General features: G+C 46.4%; 1 protein-coding gene across 1 annotated transcript in view; it reads left to right on the top strand.

The window, feature by feature from the left end:
* The window catches only part of hao2 (hydroxyacid oxidase 2 (long chain)), a 54,816-nt gene that overhangs the window by 13,279 nt on the left and 22,123 nt on the right, over positions 1–19,414 (top strand). Inside the window, exon 2 of the mRNA XM_084422326.1 lies at positions 10,697–10,791. The gene's annotated coding sequence lies outside the window, so the exon portion shown is untranslated. The remainder of the gene's footprint in view (positions 1–10,696; positions 10,792–19,414) is intronic.

Raw genomic sequence — 19,414 nt, 5'->3', positions numbered from 1 at the left:
TAGACTTGCGCGCGGGCGATCGGAATGTATCTTCACTGTGGTCCAGTGGTAGATTCTTAGACTTGCACGCGGGCGATCGGGGGTTCGAACCCCAGGCTGGCCGGCAGAAAATATATATGCCGCCGAATGCAAATCACTCTGTTTGTTCCCCGAGAGGCAACTGCAGACGTGTTTTTTTTGCTGCCCACAAGCACGTGGTACATGCCTGACAAGCAAACGCCAGTGCGGATAATACTCGCGCTGACTTTGTCAATGTATCTTCACTGTGGTCCAGTGGTAGATTCTTAGACCTGCGCGCGGGGGGTCGGAGGTTCGAACCCCAGGCCGGCCGGCAGAAAATATTTATGCCGCCGAATGCAAATCACTCTGTTTGTTCCCCGAGAGGCAACTGCAGACGTGTTTTTTGCTGCCCACGAGCACGGCCGATGATGCTATATGTGTAGAGAAGATGCCCACTGCTAGTGCCCATCCCTACACACTAGCACAGCCCTTCACACAGGGCCCGCGCTCATATATTCGACTCGGGTCGATCACGCACGCAACATAGTGAACGTGCCCACTGCCTAGTGCCCACAAACACTATGTTCTGCATGCCTTGTGGTTTCTGTAAAGACGAAACCTGTGTGCATTCACTCTGCTCAGACAGACAGTGCACTCATTGCAGTAACTGTTCCCGCTCTCCCGCGCCCACACTTACTCACTGGTGTCCCGGCCACGGCCGATGGTGCTATAAATGTAGTGTCGATGCCCACTCCTCAGTGCCCATCCCTACACATAAGCACAGCCCTACACTTAGGGCTCGCGCACATAAAATCGACTCAGATCGATTGCGCTTCAAATGTAGTGAAAGTGCCCACTTCCCAGTGCCCACATACACTATGTCTCACAGACCACAGGCTCTCTGTAAAAACGAGACCTGTGTGCGCTCGCTCTGCTCAGGCAGACAGCGCGTCCAAAGCAGTGAATGTGCTCGCGTCCCGCCCACATTTACCCGCAGACATGAGTCCCGCGAAACTCGCTCAGCCCTCCCTCACTCAGTTAAGCACTGTAGTAAGGTCGAGGACGAGCGCTCTGCCCGCTGTAATAAGCGCGCCCCCCGCCTCGAATGCCACAGGCATAACGCCTATGTTATCGCACCCCGAAGCACCTCTGTCACACGAACAGAGCGTGCTTCGCATCCAGCCCTTAGCCAGCCATGCAGTAGCATGGGCAGCGCTCCCAGGGGTTTCGGACTGGGTGCTAGGCATTATAAAGAGAGGCTTCTCGCTACAGTTTTGTCGACGCCCCCCCCCCCCCCGCTTCACAGCGCGCGTCGAAACTTCGGTGAATTTAGAAGTAGCACACCTACTTCGCGCCGAAATATCAAAACTGATAAGCAAAGGGGCGATAGAGCATGTACCCCTAGCTCAAAGCAAAGGGGGGCTATACAGCAGATACTTTCTAGTCCCCAAAAAGGACGGTGGTATCAGACCCATACTGGATCTAAGACGGCTGAACAAAGCATTAGTGAAACGCAGTTTCAAAATGCTCACGACCAGGAAAATCCTCGCGCATGTTCGCCGAGGAGACTGGTTCATGTCGATAGATCTGAAGGACGCGTATTTTCAAATACAAATAGCGTCACATCACAGGCAATACTTGAGATTCGCCTTCGAGGGTCAGACATACCAGTATACAGTCCTGCCGTTCGGCTTGTCCCTGGCACCTCGTACATTTACGAAGTGCATGGACGCAGCGCTCGCTCCTCTCAGACTCAGAGGCATGCGAGTGCTGAACTATTTGGACGACTGGCTGATCCTAGCTCAATCACGATCACAGCTCGTGGAGCACAGAACCATTTTACTCGATCACCTCGAGAATCTTGGTATCACAGTCAATTGGACGAAGAGTTCACTGAACCCCAGTCAAACGATTTCGTTTCTGGGTACCATTCTGGACTCACAGTCTATGACAGCGCGGCTGTCGCCACAGCGCGTGCTGCACATTCAGCGCGCAGCGAGATCTTTCCGCTGCGGCGCGACTACCCCGCTCAGGACGTTTCAGAGGATGCTAGGTCTCATGGCCTCAGCATCACCGGTTCTTCAGCTGGGCTTGCTCCGCATGCGCCCTCTGCAGTTCTGGTTGAAAGCGCGAGTTCCGCGCGGAGCGTGGGTGTCCGGCCGGTTACGTCTCAAGGTCAATCAGAGCTGTGTGGCAGCCCTAATACCTTGGTTGGCGGGCGACTGGTACCGATCAGGTGTAAGCCTGGGGACTTCCTCGGGAGTGAGGATGGTGTCGACAGACGCATCCACCTCGGGATGGGGAGCGCTGCTCGAGGGCAGACCGTTCTTCGGCCTGTGGTCGAAACGAGAAAAGCTCCAACACATCAACTGCCTGGAGATGCTGGCAGTGCACAATGCGCTGACGCGTTTTTGTCCCCAAATCAAGGTCCAACACGTCGTAGTCCGTTCGGACAACACGGCCGTGGTGTCCTATATAAATCGCCAGGGCGGTCTGAGATCCACAGCCCTATACAGGCTGGCGAAACGCCTCCTAATATGGGCTCAGCACAATTTGCGCTCGCTGAGAGCAGTGCATGTGCCTGGGCTCCAGAATGTGGGCCCAGACAGGCTGTCCAGGAACAACATTCCCCTGGGCGAATGGTCTCTACACCCGCAAACAGTCCTGCTGTTGTGGGAAAGATTCGGCAGAGCGGAAGTGGACCTATTCGCGTCCCGCGAAAACGCTCATTGCCCCGTGTTCTTTTCCAGAAACGACAGCGCGCTGTCCCACGTGTGGCCGCGCTGCCCGCTTTATGCCTTTCCCCCCGTCTCCCTCCTGCCACAGGTGTTAGAGCGGGTCAAGGAAACGAAATGCTCAGTGCTGCTTGTAGCACCGCTCTGGAAGAACCAAGCATGGTTCCCAGTCCTGATGCAGCTAGCAGACATCGCTCCATGGCCAGTGCCATTGAGGAGAGATCTCCTCTCGCAGGCCAGGGGCTCAATTTGGCACCCACACCCGGAGCTGTGGTCCCTTCACGTGTGGGCGCTCAACGGTTATCCGTTGACCTCGTAGAGGGAGTGATAAATACCATCACTCAGGCCAGGGCGCCGTCAACTCGGCGGCTTTATGCCTCGAAGTGGTCGGTTTTCTCCGGCTGGTGTACAGCTCGGAGCCTATCACCTCTCGATTGTGAGGTGACGGAGGTTCTCTCCTTCCTACAGGAGCTGTTGGATAAGGGCAGATCCCCTTCCACGCTCAAAGTTTATGTGGCGGCTATTACAGCGTTTTCTGGAACAACGCTGGGGCAGTCTCTAGGAAGGAACGATTTAGTCATCCGCTTCCTCAGGGGAGCTAGGAGGCTAAATCCTCCCAGGCCTCCTTCAGTCCCTATGTGGGACCTTTCTACGGTTTTGGCGGCCATGAAAGGTGCCCCTTTCGAGCCTATCCAATCTATTAGCCTCAAACATTTGTCTTTCAAAACAGTGTTCTTGATGGCTCTCGCTTCGGTGAAGCGCATAGGCGACCTGCACGCGCTCTCTGTGAGCCCAGCGTGCTTGGAGTTTGGACCTAACGACTCTAAAGTCATACTCAAACCTAAGCATGGCTATGTGCCAAAGTCCCTCAACACACCATTTCGGGCTCAGGTTATCTCCCTGTCTGCCCTGCCGGGATCAAGTGAGGAAGGGGACTCAAGTTTTCTTTGCCCCATTCGGGCTCTAAGAGCTTACGTGTCCCGCTCGGCTGTCTTCAGACAGACTGAGCAGCTCTTTGTCTCGTTCAGTGGACGTTCCAAGGGAATGGCTGTGTCGAAACAGAGCTTATCCAGATGGATAGTTGACGCCATAGCGCTGGCTTATACTGCCAAGGGCCTCCAGTGCCCGTTGGGAGTTAGAGCGCACTCCACGAGGGGCGTTGCCTCCTCGTGGGCTTGGTCCAGCGGGATTTCCTTACAGGATATATGTACGGCGGCGGGCTGGGCCTCGCCGTCTACATTTATCAGGTTTTACAACCTAGAGGTTCCCGCCTTACAGGCTAAGCTACTATCGGTATAGCCGATTCAGCTGTCTAACTAGAACACTGAAATCGCATGCGCAACGCGCTGCCGACTGTCTTATGGGCAGAACTGTGTAAGACCCACATTTCCCACATTTAGTTCAGGTTCCCCCACCCTGTCTATGTGATGTCATATTCGCGTCTGCTGACGCAACCATATAAGGACAGAGGAATCCCCTCTTGTCTCTAGACTCTCTCTGTGAGGTCATGTTTTACGTCTGCGGACGTTACAATATAGGGAATTAAGGTTCCCCTCCCTTAATCCCAGGCTCTTTGAGTCTATCTGGTGATTATGCACTGTACACCTGGTTAGCTTCCAGTGATCGGTGTCTTTATCCCAGCACGCACGGCGTTTTACAAGGGGTTCCCGTAGCGTTTTTACAAAAACGCAGTACGAGAGGACTCTCGTAAGAGAACGTACTCGGTTACTAACGTAACCTCGGTTCTCTCTAGAAGAGGGAACGAGTACTGCGTTCTCTGCCGTGCGTACGGTTCACTCTGGTTCGCTTCGGCGATGAAAATCAAGTGAATCAGCCTTCTCGAGCTCCTTATATAGAGGTTAGCCACACCCGTCTCGGTGGGAAATGGCTAGGAGGGCGCGAAGCGTCCTCATTGGCCTGACGTCACCTCAGGCCTCGCTCGATAGGCTTATGCAGTTGCTGCAGAGCAGCCAATGAGCGAGCAAGCCGTCTCGCCATAGCTAAGCACTGCCGCAACGCGTTTTACATTTATGAAAATTAAGGATAATTTTTTGCTTCAGTATTTCGTGAAAAGAGACTTTTCCCGTAGCGTTTTTACAAAAACGCAGTACTCGTTCCCTCTTCTAGAGAGAACCGAGGTTACGTTAGTAACCGAGTACGTTTTTTATCAGAATACACAACATTTTGAATTTGTCTCAATAGAAAAGGATGCCTATACTGATGACCTTTAGCTGCTTATGAGTGTCTGTGACATTAGTCACTTTCTGTTTAGTAAAATTTGTTATATATATATATATATATATATATATATATATATATATATATATATATATATATATATATATATATATATATAACAAATTTTACTAAACAGAAAGTGACTAATGTCACAGACACTCATAAGCAGCTAAATATATATATATATTTTTTTTTTTTCAAAGGTTCAAATGTTCACTTATATCTTATCTTGATGCGATTTTGTAGGCTAGTGTTTTTTTATTTTTTTATTATGTACACAAATGGACCATGGTGAACATACAGGTTTTCAACCCTGTTTGAATATAAAACCGAATATTGAATATTGAATATTACTCCCGCTCGTCATCAGCAGCTGTCACAGTTGCTAGGCGACAAGAACAATTCATCCGTAGGCTAGACCGGTCCGAGCGTTTCAGATGCGCCCTTCATTTGGGACGCAGCTGTAGTTTTTCCATTATAATAGTTATGAAAATTACTTTTTTCAGAAACTTTCTGAAAAAAAATCTCAGTGATATGGCAGCCGTCGATTGAGTCAGCCCTGCAAACCTGTTGGTAGACAACTTAGTGGATAGTGGAAATATGCCCTCAAACACCCTGGAGACCATCCCAGATGATGTCCCACCAGCAGAGAGGCCTTACCAGGGTCTTACCAGCCCATCCCGGTCCAGCACCACCAGGGTCTCCCTGCTCAGCTCAGTAAAAGTCGACATCAATTTTTTGATCATCATTCTCCCTACTCTCCTCGCCTCTGCCTCTCTCTATAGTTGCATGTCTTCTCTGTCTCGCCTCGTCCTTTCTGTCTCGCTGCCTTCGTGCTGCTGCTGGTGCTCGTGCTCCTGCTGGTGGTGGTGCTGCCCCTGGCTCCTCCTCACCGTGGGCACCCACTGCTGAACTCTGCCCTGGTGTGTCCTCAGGGATTGAGGCAATGAGGACAGGGGTTGGTGCAATGCCTCTGTCCCAACACCTCATCCATGAGGACAAACCAGGGCCAAGTTTCAGCAGTGGGTTCCCACTCACACCCTCACATGTCCCAGGACACTTGCAATCCTAAGGCAGAGCAAATTAACCATGGCTTGTTAACAACAACAGCACAATACATTTCAGCAAAGATGTGTGTATAAACTTTTTTACTTTTTTACTTTGTAATATATATATATATATCTATCCCAATATATATTATTATTATTATTATTATTTTATTTTTTTTGCCTTTATGGGAGTTACCCTCCTCAGCAGACCCATTTTCTCCAGAATTGCTCTAAAAAAGCCGAAAAGGGTACTTATGAAAAATATTAACACAGGGATGCAATCTGAACATTAGTGCATTGTTAACACTGCAAAATATGACACATCAGGACATGCATACAAAATATTTAAGAAATCATATTTCTGGATTCTCAAATTTGGTTAAAACCTTTGTAGACATAGCTTGCATGACAGCACTACAAAAACACATAAAAGTTCAACCCCATTGCCTTCTGCTTTTCTCTACTGCTTTTCCTATTGTTGTGGGCTTTATAGGGTGAGTGATATTTCTTATAATACACAAGTGAGACTAGTGCAAATATTACAGGTTGTTGTCTTGCCTCCAGTTTTTCACCCCCGTAAAGAAAGGGTCATTTTCAGACCGCAATTTAATAAATTGAGCTGTCTGCTCCTTGCTCCCTGGAACAATTATTAAACTAATATTAGCACAAGTTTTGCCTCAAACCACCTGATAAATAAAGCCACGCAATAGTGACAAAGGAGTTAAGATGAAGTTTATAAGAAAGAAAAACTTGTGGGTTTTAACTGTGGTTGCGCTAGCTATTTGAGTAAATGAAAACATAATACTTACATTTAAATGTGAATTTGCCGTCCACCACCGAACTCTCGGCCGCAATTTAAAAAATAAATAAAAATGCTGTCATCACCGGTGCCCAATGACTTATGGGGTAGGATAGGCTGCTAAGGATCCATTTATGTATCCTTCCTTTCATGGGGAAACGAAGGGTGCATTTGGTGTCGCTTTTGAATCAGGGAAGCCTTCGTCGCGCCACGATGACGCAACCGGCCTTTGAATACGGCCTTCGAAGGATGCAGCCTTTGAATTGGGACGTCCTTCGCCGTGCCGCTGTGACTCAATCGGCCTTCAAATACGGCCTTCGGAGAATGTAGCCTTCGCATTGGGACACAGCTATTGTATATCTAAGCCAATTAGGACCAGGTGATGGGAAAACCAGAGAGGATCTGGAGATCCTGCAGACATGCTGACACAAAACAGAGATTGCTGAGGAGAGATAAGAAAATGATGGATGGTAGTAGACAAACACCTGCTCCTGTCATCATTAAAACAAACATCTTCCTTTGAGGGGGAGGGGTATTTCATAGTCTGCCATATCCTCTTTCACATCATTCCTTCTCTCTTGTTCTTTGTATTTCCCTCCCTCTTTCTCATCATCTGGTATTGATATTTCTTTCTCTGTCCTCAACTTATCAGATGTGAGTAGTGAGGATTGTAGAGCAGATTTTTAAAACTGTGCGTCTAGGACATTAGACCCATTTATCTATAAATGAAGTATTTGAGTATTTAATTATCAAATTAAATATTTGAGAGGATGGAGCATATAAAACAGCAAAAAAAAGTAGTACTTTTGTTTGAATAATATTTCATTCAGATTCCTGTACTGATAATGGAGAAGAGGAGTATGTTCTGAATGGGAAAAGTGGCGCTAATTAGGGCCTCTTGCGGGCCAAGAGGAAGTGGGGCTGCCAGGTCTCCTTTCCCCTGCGATCCTTCACCCTGAAATGGCTGGTCAGGACCGCCCCGGGGTTAGGCCACCTCCCCTGGAGCTCCTAGGGTGTTAGATGCCAAGTCCAATCTCTGACCTATAGACAGGGGACAGTAGAGAAGATAGGGGTGTCATGCTGCTGTTTCTTCTGTCTTAAATTACATGCAAACCTGTTCATTTGGCATCCTTTTGTAGAGCCATAAGGTAGGCTGGGGAAATGATTTTGTTATTGTCAAATGACATATAAAAGATATGTAAAGGCATCTGGGGGTTGCAACCATATATGGTAACTGCAAAGGTAAAAAATATGTACAACACACATTGTACTTAATCCTGAACCTAACAATATTGAACTTAATCTCTTAATTCTCCTGGCCCAGTTGAATATGCAACTGTGAGAAAGCCAGGTATTTGTAGACATAGATGAATTCTAACCATACAAAAAAATCAGGATTACCCTCAATTTCCACTTTGTTTTACTTACGTAGAAACCATGGAGAAACCAAAAACGCTTTAATAAATTGTACGTTTTATTAGGTAAGCAACTGCTTGGATACTTTTATCGATAGAAAATTAATAATTGTTATATAGCTCAACATGGTTAGTCTTATTGTTTGAATCTCTTGTTTTCTTGATTTACCGTGAGTAACGTGTGTACCATGCCTCAGAGACAACACTAGCCTGATCATAACAAGCTTTATTTGTGGCAACAGTAATACAGCATTTTCTCCACCATACAATGGCCTGGTTTCACAGACAGGGCTTAGATTAAGCCAGGATTAGGCCTTAGTTCAATTAGGACATTTTAGTAGATTTTATAAACATGCCTTAGAAAAGAAAAACATTACTGGTGTGCACTGAAATATTTTAAGATATGTCAGTGCAAGTTGCTTTCAGTTAAAACAGCTCAAACGTGCATTTTAGTCTGGGACTAGACTTAAGCCTTGTCTGTGAAACAGGCTTTGATTGTTTTGACCAAGTAAACCACATACCCCACAATTTTAATTCATCAAATAAAGTGACCTGTGAGTCGTAATTTGCAGCATTTACGGCTGTTTTAGTAGAATGAAATAAAATAATGTGAATGTAAGTGATCAAAAAGTTCAGGGAAGAAGGAGGCAAACGGTAAGCGTAACTTTAATCGTATATGCATAAACTACAAAACGAAAGGAGCAGCAGCGGCCGACTGCGGCAGAAGCATAATAAAACCAGCAACGTAAAATGTCCTAGGCTCTCAGCCCTTTCTGGCTCCATACCACAGTAATAATACCTATCAGATTGCTTTCCATCGGCTATCACGGTGTTATCAAGCTATGCCTTGGTTATTGTGCAACCTCTAGCGGCGAAACTTACATACTGTGCCTTTAAACCACACTTGAGGAAAAATTACAGACTCCAAGTAGCCTCAGACAAAAGCTATTTGTTAAGCCAATTTATGTATAACTGTGACTGTGTGTGTTTGTGGATGGTCTTTCCTGGACCCCAAAAGGTGCATTCATGCCATGTCATAATTATTGCAATTACGTGATTTCAACTTGTAAAAAGCGTTCACGTCCTCGTAGAGCTCGTAATTACAGCTAGTAAAATGGAAATTAGGTGCGTTCGACTTTGGCTGTGTATTTTATTTTGATAAACATGACACAATATAACATCGTGACTACATAAAAATGACTTTTACTCACAAATAAAGATTTGTGAGCATTAGTGGAACTGAAGGTGTCAGAATAAACACGAAACGCACGTGATCGTTGTCATGCGGTAATTACATGGCGTGAGTGCAGCAAACCAAAGACAGGTTAGCGCACAGTACATCGATGATGTTCAGAAGATGACAGCGAGAGATATGAGACCATTTATCTTGGTGGAGCTATGAGCTCAGAAATTACACTTGGCATCAGTCTTTCTGCTAGACATAAATCACATAGTAAGAAAAAAAATCATATATGGAAAGAAAGATTGAGTTCAATATGCCTTTTATTGTTGGGCAAAGCAATTGTAATTTGATCACAAAGCCTGCAGTGCACACGTGCTGGACAGACTGCTGTCCATCTACTTCACAGCACCTTTTTGCTCTGCCCAATCTGCCACACAGATGTGGAGCTGAGCCACAGTTGCTGCGTTCATTTCTTTATTTAGAGAGCTTAAAACAGATAAAAGGCACAGTATGATTTTACTGTCCAGGCAGGGTGATGGGTTTGCGAGGTTTACCATAAAGCGATCAGTTGGCCACGGATGATGAGACACATGGAGCGATGCAGTTATCACCTCTGAGGCCTGCTGGTCTTTCTAAACTTAAGCTGTCTAGTGAGAATAAACTTCGTGGGAAAGCAGAGCTGACTGTAAACAGGCTATGTTTATTGCGTATATCTTTGTCTTCATCCATCATATATTATTTTGTAAGGGAGAATTCTGTTAAAAAGGTAGCTCCATTATGCTGTACTCATCCTTAAGAGATCAGGGTATTACTGTCTCATATGTAGCTGTTTGGAGAACCCTACAAAGCCATGCCGTACGTAACTGCTGATATATTTTGAATCAGAATATTATTTATGCCAATAGCAGTAGCAAAATGTATATAGCTAAAATATAGCTTCTGTCTCTCCTTGGGACAAAAATGAAAAATATGTACAGTAAGTTACGCATATTTAGAACTTTTTCTTTGAAACCATAATTATTTTGGTTGCATGAAAGCAACCTAGCATTTTAAAATGACAGCTATGGTCATAAATAACTATATGCCAGCCAAATCCCGCAGTGCCCTTCATGTGCATAAAAATGGCATTTGGAATTTGAGCTCAGTGTGCAAATTTATCTCTTATCTCTGCTCCTGTTTCGCTATTTCTGTTTGAATCTCTCATGCTCTAAAAGTATCAAATAAATAGTGTGCATTGATTATGAGCCCTTGAGTTTTTCCTGTTTCTGTTCTAACAGGAAAGCCAGAAGAATACCAGCAGTCCTGAGCTACAACACCAGACTCTCATCAGCGTTGGTACCAGACTCAGCAATTCTGGCACGTGCACAGATCAGTAAGTCAGTTGATCTTTTTCCTAAATATATGCACACCTATTATTACCCAATCTCTCTATCACATTTCACACAATATGGAGTGAATGGGAAAAGGCTGGACACTAGAGATATGCAGATACTGGGTGGGAGCAAAGGAGAGTGTAGGTGTAATGAAGCACCGGACTCAGAGGGATCCATTTGCAGCTTTTATTAGAATAGTCGAACAGGCAGGGTAATCAACAGCAGACAGGGCAATGGAGGAAACGCAGAGAAGATCAGAGTCACAGGCAGAGGTTGAGGCAGGCAGCAATAAGCAAGGTCCAGTAAACAGTCTGGGTCTGGGCAGGCAGATAACAATCAAAAAATGAGGTAAACAGTCCAAGGTCAGAAATTCAAAGCAAACACGGGAAATAACGCTAAGAAATTATGGCCAGGGCAAATCAAGACCTCCCAGAGAAGTGGTGTGTGGAAGTGGCTTTTATGTGTGTGTGTAAATGAGGTGCAGGTGTGTTGCGCAATCAGCCCAAGGTGAGAGGCATGATGGGAATTTGAGTTCGGTAGGAAATGGTTAATATTCTGGAGACGGATCCCTCCGGTGGTGCGGAGGAGGCGGTACGGGAGCCTCCTCTGTAACAGTAGGATTCCAGGAACACGAGTATATGTGGTAGAGAGGAGCAGAGAAGATTTTCTCTATCAAAGACCTTTTCCTTCCTCTCATAAATACCACATCGATGAATAATAGCCCTCCCTCTGCACCATGGGCACTGACTCCAGCTCACAGATCTGGACAGCATATGAAATCAGTAGTACGCACTGGGCTGCAGATGAAATCTCCTCGCCTTTCACTCAACAAGCAGTTCATCTGATGTGTAGCTGTCACACTGAGAGGTAGTGTGTACCAGCATGTGCATGAGGCGTAACCATCTGTAGGTGATCTCACACGCACAACACACACAAACAGGAACTGCTATATCATTCTTGCCATTGAACATGTGCGAGTCAAGAAATTATTGAATGATTCACACAGCTTTGGAATCATAAAGTTGTGCTATTCTTAAAGAGATTGTTCATTTCAAACTAAAAATTCTGTCATTTACTCAACCACATATGGAAGCCCATTTCTGCCCATTTCTCAGAGTTAAAAGTATAACTGTGAGAAAATTTAAAAAAAGAAATAGACTCACAAGAACAAGAGAAATAGAGATATAAAGAAATATGATATAAAGTGTGAGAAACTGTGAGATATAGTCAAAATAATGAGAAACAAAAGTTGTTACTATGAGAGAGTCGCAATTATGAAAAATAAGGTTGCAGTTGTCAGAAATTAAGTTGCACTTATAAGAAATTGTGAGATATACAGTCAAAATTATGAGAAATACATTTATAATTGTGACAGGAAACTTTCATTGAAATTGAAAAAAATTTGAGAGCTGCAAAAAAGTGATTTTCAGTGATTTGTGGTAAAGGCCCCAATATACTCACAGTGAAGTTCTTTTTTTGTTTTTCGCTTAGGGGTAAAACGAAGTTTGAAATATACGTGACAAGCGATATACTGTTGGTGAACATCTGACACCGCTTACACTGCTGAGAGCGGCATTTAGACGAATATGTAAATGTGCTGCATGCTTTCTTCTCAATATCAAAATAAACACACAACGAAATTGAGAAAACAGCAAGCATTCTTTTTTTATAAAGCATAAGAAAAGCCTCTGATCATAGCAACGTGGATATGTTTGCATGAACACTTTTATTTACATAGCACTTTATACTATAGGTAATTTCAAACAATACTATTGCTTAAAATCAAGCAACTTTACCGTATTAAACATGAAAAACAGTATCAGTGTCTCATTTCATCAGAAGTACAACTTCATTTTCTACTGTAAAGCAGCTCTCCAGTGTTTTCATGTTTTCACTCACGGACGTCTGACCCCTACGGATTGAACAGGAGAAATTAACCTGAAAAGATTTCCATGTAAAAGAAGGCGAAGCCTCCGCGCACACCTACCTATTACGTAATCGCCACGGACCAATGGTAGTATAAAGGAGTTTACCTGTAATGAATCATCAGAATCAGTCAGGTCCATTTGCAACAGGTTTATTATTAGAATAGTCGACAGGAAAAGGTCAGGCACAGGCAGAATGGACAGAGCAGGGCAGGCAAAGACGAGGTGATAATCCAGGCAAGGGTTCAGAGGCAGGCGGCAAGCAAAACAGAATCCAGATACAAGTCAATAGGCAGGCGGCAGGCAACGAGAAGATCAGATCAGATGGGGTCAAACACAGGTAGGCAGAAACACGGGAGAAACGCTCAGAAATGTTCACAACAGCAAAACAAGACTTTGCACTGGTTGTAATGTGAGCGTGGTTTTTATGTGTGTATGGAACGAGATGCAGGTGCGTGAGTGATCAGTGATGGCAGGTGGATGCAGGATTAGTCCAGAAATGATGTACTATGGGAGATGCAGTTCGTAAGGGGAAGTCAGTATTTGGGTGACGGCGCCCTCTGGCGGCTAGAGAGGGAGGTCATGGAGTCGGTGATTGTGACAGAGCCCCCTCCCTGCGAGCGACTCCTGGCATGAGGACGCTGACGGCGTCGGGGTCTACCACGTGGTCGGGGAGCAGGTTTGTTCGGGTGGTTTTGATGGAACTCAATGGTGAGAGTGGGGTCCAGCATGTCCCTGGCGTTGACCCACAAATGTTCCTCTGGACCAAAACCCTCCCAATCGACCAGGTATTGAAGTGTGTTACCCCGACGCCTGGAATCCAGTAGCTGGTGTACTCGATAGGCCTCCTCGCCCTCCACCAGAATAGGTAGGGGGCTCGGCTCCTGGGACCTCTCCTTGCTCAGAGGGGTCAGCGGCAGGTTTGAGTAGTGACACATGGAAGGTGGGAGCAATACGGAAATGGTTAGGCAGGGCAAGACGGTAAGATACTGGAGTGATTTGACGAAGGATTTTGAATGGACCCACGTACCTAGGGCTGAGCTTCTTACAGGGGAGCTGAAGGCGTAGGTCTCGGGTGGACAACCACACCCATTGTCCGGGTTGGTATTCTGGACCGGGTCGGCGACGGCGGTCAGCCTGTCTCTTGTAGTGGCGGACTGCACGTTGGAGATGTGTGTGGGCCAGGTTCCATGTTTCCTCGCTACGCCGCAGCCAGTCGTCCACGGCAGGTACATTTATGGGTTCGCCGGACCACGGGAACAGGGGAGGTTGGAAGCCTAGGATACATTGGAAGGGTGTCAAACCAGTGGAGTGTTTCTGAATGGAGTTTTGGGCATACTCAGCTCAGATCAAGTATCGACTCCAATCCTCTTGATGGTGATGACAGTAGTTCCGGAGGAACCTGATTATCTCTTGGTTTAGGCGTTCGACCTGCCCGTTGGCTTGGGGATAATATCCAGATGTGAGACTCACGTTGACTTGAAGTGTTTTGAAGGCCGACCAGACTCGGGAGGTGAATTGGGGTCCCCTGTCGGAGACGATATCTTCAGGTAGGCCGTAAAACCTGAACACCAGGTTGCAAAGTTGTTCAGCCGTTTGCAGAGCAGTGGGGAGCTTGGCTAGAGGAATGAGGCGACAGGCCTTGGAGGACCTATCCACGACAGTGAGGATGGTGGTGTGGCCATCGGAGGAGGGTAAGTCGGTGATGAAATCGATGGCGATGTGGGACCATAGGCGTTGCGGTATAGGAAGTGGCTGGAGTAGACCGGCGGGTAACAGACGGGATGATTTTTGGGTGTTGCATATCTGGCACCGCTGAATGAAACTAGTGGTGTCCTGGGCCAAGGTTGGCCACCAGTACTGGTTACGGAGCATTTCGGGGACAAAGATTCTGTGGGGCGGACATGCCAAGGGAATTTCCGTCTGGACGTTGGCCTGTTCGAGCTCTGTCTCAATATCCCATTGAATGGGACCAAGGATGAGGTCGGGGCTCAGGACCGTATCGGGAGCATAGGAGGTCAGTTCAGGCTCGTACTGTCGGGACAGGGCATCGGCTTTTGTGTTTTTAGACCCGGGACGATAGGTAACCGTGAACTGGAAACGAATGAAGAAAAGGGACCAGCGAGCTTGTCTAGGTTTCAACCTCTTGGAGGTGCAGAGGTATTCCAGATTCTTGTGATCGGTGAGCACAGTGAAGGGATGTGTGGTTCCCTCCAACCAGTGCCGCCACTCCTCGAAGGCGGCCCTCATAGCCAAAAGCTCACGATCTCCCACGTCGTAATATCTCTCTGCGGCATTGAGCTTCCTAGAGTAGAACGCACAGGGGTATAGTTTAGGTGGGGACCCCTGCCGTTGGGACAGAATTGCACCAAGACCCGTGTTAGATGCGTCCACCTCCACCACGAAGGGCAACTCGGGATTAGGATGATGCAGGATGGGGGCAGAGGTGAATCGTTGCTTTAGTTGGTTGAAAGCGTGGGTGGCCAACGCATTCCAGGGGAGACGCGAGGTGCCTTTCCTCACCAGAGACGTAAGGGGGTTTGCCACTATGCTGAAATTCCGGATGAAGCGGCGGTAGAAGTTGGCAAACCCGAGGAAGCGCTGTAACTCCTTCAGAGTGGTGGGTTGTGGCCATTCAAGAACCGCCCTGACCTCTGACCTTTATCCCAAGAAGGTGGTGGACGTCTGATGGAAGTCACATTTCTCAATTTTAGCATACAACTGGTGCTGAATGAGTCTTTGAAGGACGGCTCGGACATGTTGAACGTGGTCTTTCAGGGTGTCAGAGTAAATCAAGATGTCATCGATGTAAATTATGATTGTTCGATGGAGCATGTCTCGGAATATATCATTTATAAAAGACTGGAAGACGGCAGGGCTGTTTGACAGGCCGAAAGGCATGACCAGGTATTCATAATGCCCTGTGCTGGTAGAGAAGGCAGTTTTCCACTCGTCCCCTTCATGGATGCGGATGAGATTGTAGGCACAGCGCAGGTCGAGCTTTGTGTAGAACTTCGCTGTGCGGAGTAGTTCCAGGGCTGGGGGCACCAGGGGAAGTGGATAGTGAAACTTGATGGTACGGTCGTTAAGGGCCCGATAATCTATGGTCGAAGACCACCGTCTGTCTTCTGGACGAAGAAGAAACCCGCTGATGCTGGAGACGTTGAGGGTCGGATGAAGCCCTTTGCGAGGTCCTCCTCGATGTACTTCTTCATGGCCTCTGTCTCCAGTTGGGAGAGAGGGAAGATGCGACCTTTGGGAGGTGTGGAGCCGGGTACTAGGTCAATGGCACAATCACTGGTGCGATGAGGAGGAGGTTTGGAGGCTTTTACCTTACTGAAGGCCTCTGCTAGGTCATGGTATTCAGCTGGAAGGTGGTCTAGCTCAGTCCCTTCCCGGGGAACGGTGATTCTTCGGACGGACAAAGGGGTGACAGAGATGAAACAGCTGGAGCGACAGGAGTTACCCCAGCGAACAATTTGACTGGTTCCCCACCGGATGTGTGGGTCGTGTTTACGGAGCCAGGGTAGACCCAGGATGACAGGTGTATGAGGAGCATGAAGGACATAAAACTGGATGGTTTCCAGATGGAGAGCTCCTGTCTGCATACAGATCTCTTGGGTGATGTGGGACACACGGCCGGAGCCTAGTGGCCGCCTGTCGATGGCTTCGACTGTAAGAGGAGAGTGGTAAGGGATTAGAGCAGGGGTGGGCAAACTTTTTGGCTCAAGGGCCACACTGGGTTTTAAAATTTGACAGAGGGCCGGCCCAGTAGCAGATTATGAAACACGATCTCATGAAAGTGCGTATCTATACCATGAATTTTATTTCTCGTGCCATTTATACGCCAAAAATGTTTTTTGCGTGCATATGCTACACACTGTAAACCCCTTGGTTAGGATTAGGGGTGCGGAGTGCGTGCCTATTACATGCCATAAAGTGCGTATCATATGCACGCGAAAACTGCGTATCATAAGCACTACAAATACAATTCGTGGTATTCGCACTTTCATGAGATCGGGCTTAGCAAACACATTTACGTTGTGGCAACATCTGCGCGAAATTCATCAACTGAGAGACGACATTCTGACAATACATTTTTTATGCTAGATATCCCCCATTTAGCATGTTATGTTTTGAGGTTAATTTTTAATTAGTCAGATGTTAGATAATTATAGCCTATACTTTTTAAATATTGTTTATCCTTATTATTATTTAATGGGCCTAACAGTAAATTAGAAACAAAACACCTGCAAGTGTACACTTAGAAGAGTATAAATGACAGAAGGTTACGTTAATTCAACTTTATTAAAACTGCATATGGCAATCAATTTGCACTTCCAAAAGTCATACATTTGTGGAAAAATGAAATAAACGAATATATAAATTGATTTTAAGTATAATAAAATAAAACATAAAAAGCAAAGGCAGATCAGAACATTTAATGAACAAAACCGGGTTCTGTACATGGCAGACAGACACAATCAGTCAGGATACATCCACAAATCCAGAGGAGCAAAGAAACTAAATAGCAGACAAATCAAAGGAAAAGTTAAACAGGTGTGCAAGCGGTTACCAAACATTTTTTTTCTCTGTGAGTTTCCAAAAAAGGAAAAAACATTAACGTGCAACAAGTCTATGCGCTTAAGTCGCTGTCTGTTTGGTTTCCATGGTGACGCGTCATTGTTACATGACACACCGCAGCCACAACAGCGCTGAATGAATGATGATCTGCTTTTATGTCATTTTTCCTTTTTTACATTTGTTTGCTATGGCATGAAATATCTGATATTCCGATTGTCAAATATATGCAACGCAATAATATTCAATATTCATATATGAATAAATGTCAATTATATTTAATATGTAAATATATATATATATATATATATATATATAACGCAAAGTATTGCAAGAAAAAGGCAAAATGAACGCGATCTTAAGACAATTTTTTGGGGATATTCTGGGGATATCTAATTTGATTTTATCAATAAATTCCACTAGAAACAAACCTTGTTGTATTATTTTAATTTAATACTGTGAAGCTGCTTTGATGCGATCTGTATTGTGAAAAGCGCTATACAAATATACTTGACTTGACTTGACTTGACAATTTTTTAAATACTCGACGGGCCGGATTAAACAGCCTAACAGTGGGCCGTAGTTTGCCCACCCCTGGATTAGAGCAATGTTGTTTTGTAGACCAAAGTCTTGTGACATAAAGTTACCAGCGGCTCCGGAATCTATCAGGCCGTTGGTGGTAACTTGACGGCCATTAATTGTGAGTACAAGGGGTACAGACATGCAAGAACTGGGGTTAAGGGCGTCAACAGTTAAACTCACCGGTCTTAAATCTCTCAGAGGAGGTCGAGAGGGACATGTGATGCGAAAGTGACCAGCCTCCCCACAGTACAGGCACAGATTTTGAGACCTTCGTCGATCTCTCTCTCTCTCTCCTCCAGGGTCAGTCGGGAGGTATTCACTTGCATGGGTTCAATGTTGTCAGAGGGCGCAGGGGCGGAGACTCCGTAAGCGGGAGGGAAACAGGAGGTGGAAACAGGACGGCAACTCGCTCGGCGAGAACGCATCAGATTGTCAATCTGGATGGCAAGATGAATGAACTGATCTAACTCTCTTCCCTCATCGCGACAGGCCAGTTCTGCTTGCATCTCGTGACTCAAGCCTCTTCGGAAAATAACCTTTAAAGCATCGTTGGTCCAATCCGTCTGTGCAGCGAGAGTTCGGAACGTGAGCGCATATTCAGCGCGGTGGAACGACCCTGAGTGAGTTCGAGGAGTCGATCGCCCGCTCCCTTACCCTCCTCAGAGTGTTCAAAAACCTCCCGAAACTGCCGGAGGAAGACCTCGAAGGTGGGAAAGACAGTACCATCCGTTCTCCACACCGCTGTAATCCAGTCAAGTGCTCTTTCGGTAAGTAGGGAGCAGACGAAGGCAATTTTACCAGCCTCAGTGGAATAAAGCGTGGGTTGTTGGGCGATGACGAGCGAACATTGCAAAATGAAGCCCTTGCATTTACTGGGGTCTCCATCAAACTTCTCGGGAAGTGCGAGGCGGGGACTCGCGCTCACGGAGGGCTGGGTCTCGGCAGCACGGACAGCAGGAGGTTGTGTTTGCTGCGGAGACGGGCTTGGAGCGGGAGTTTGCAGGGTCTGGATGGCTTTCACTAACTCCTCTGTCAACGAGGTAAGGCAATTTAGTTGGTGGTGATGAGCGGCAAGTTGGCTAGCCTGGGCAGAGAACGCAGCAGTTAATGAAGACATAGTTGCTGAACCTTGTTGCGGCGAAGTCTTCTGTAATGAATCATCAGAATCAGTCAGGTCCATTTGCAACAGGTTTATTATTAGAATAGTCGACAGGAAAAGGTCAGGCACGGACAGAATGGACAGAGCAGGGCAGGCAAAGACGAGGTGATAATCCAGGCAAGGGTTCAGAGGCAGGCGTCAAGCAAAACAGAATCCAGATACAAGGCAGAGGGTCAATAGGCAGGCAACAAGAAGATCAGATCAGATCAGATGAGGTCAAACACAGGTAGGCAGAAACACGGAGAAACGCTCAGAAATGTTCACAACAGCAAAACAAGACTTCGCACTGGTTGTAATGTGAGCGTGGTTTTTATGTGTGTATGGAACGAGATGCAGGTGCGTGAGTGATCAATGATGGCAGGTGGATGCGGGATT

This window comes from Rutilus rutilus, assembly GCF_951802725.1.
Source record: "Rutilus rutilus genome assembly, chromosome: 10".
Taxonomy (NCBI): domain Eukaryota; kingdom Metazoa; phylum Chordata; class Actinopteri; order Cypriniformes; family Leuciscidae; genus Rutilus; species Rutilus rutilus.
This window is presented reverse-complemented; position numbering and strand designations above follow the sequence as displayed.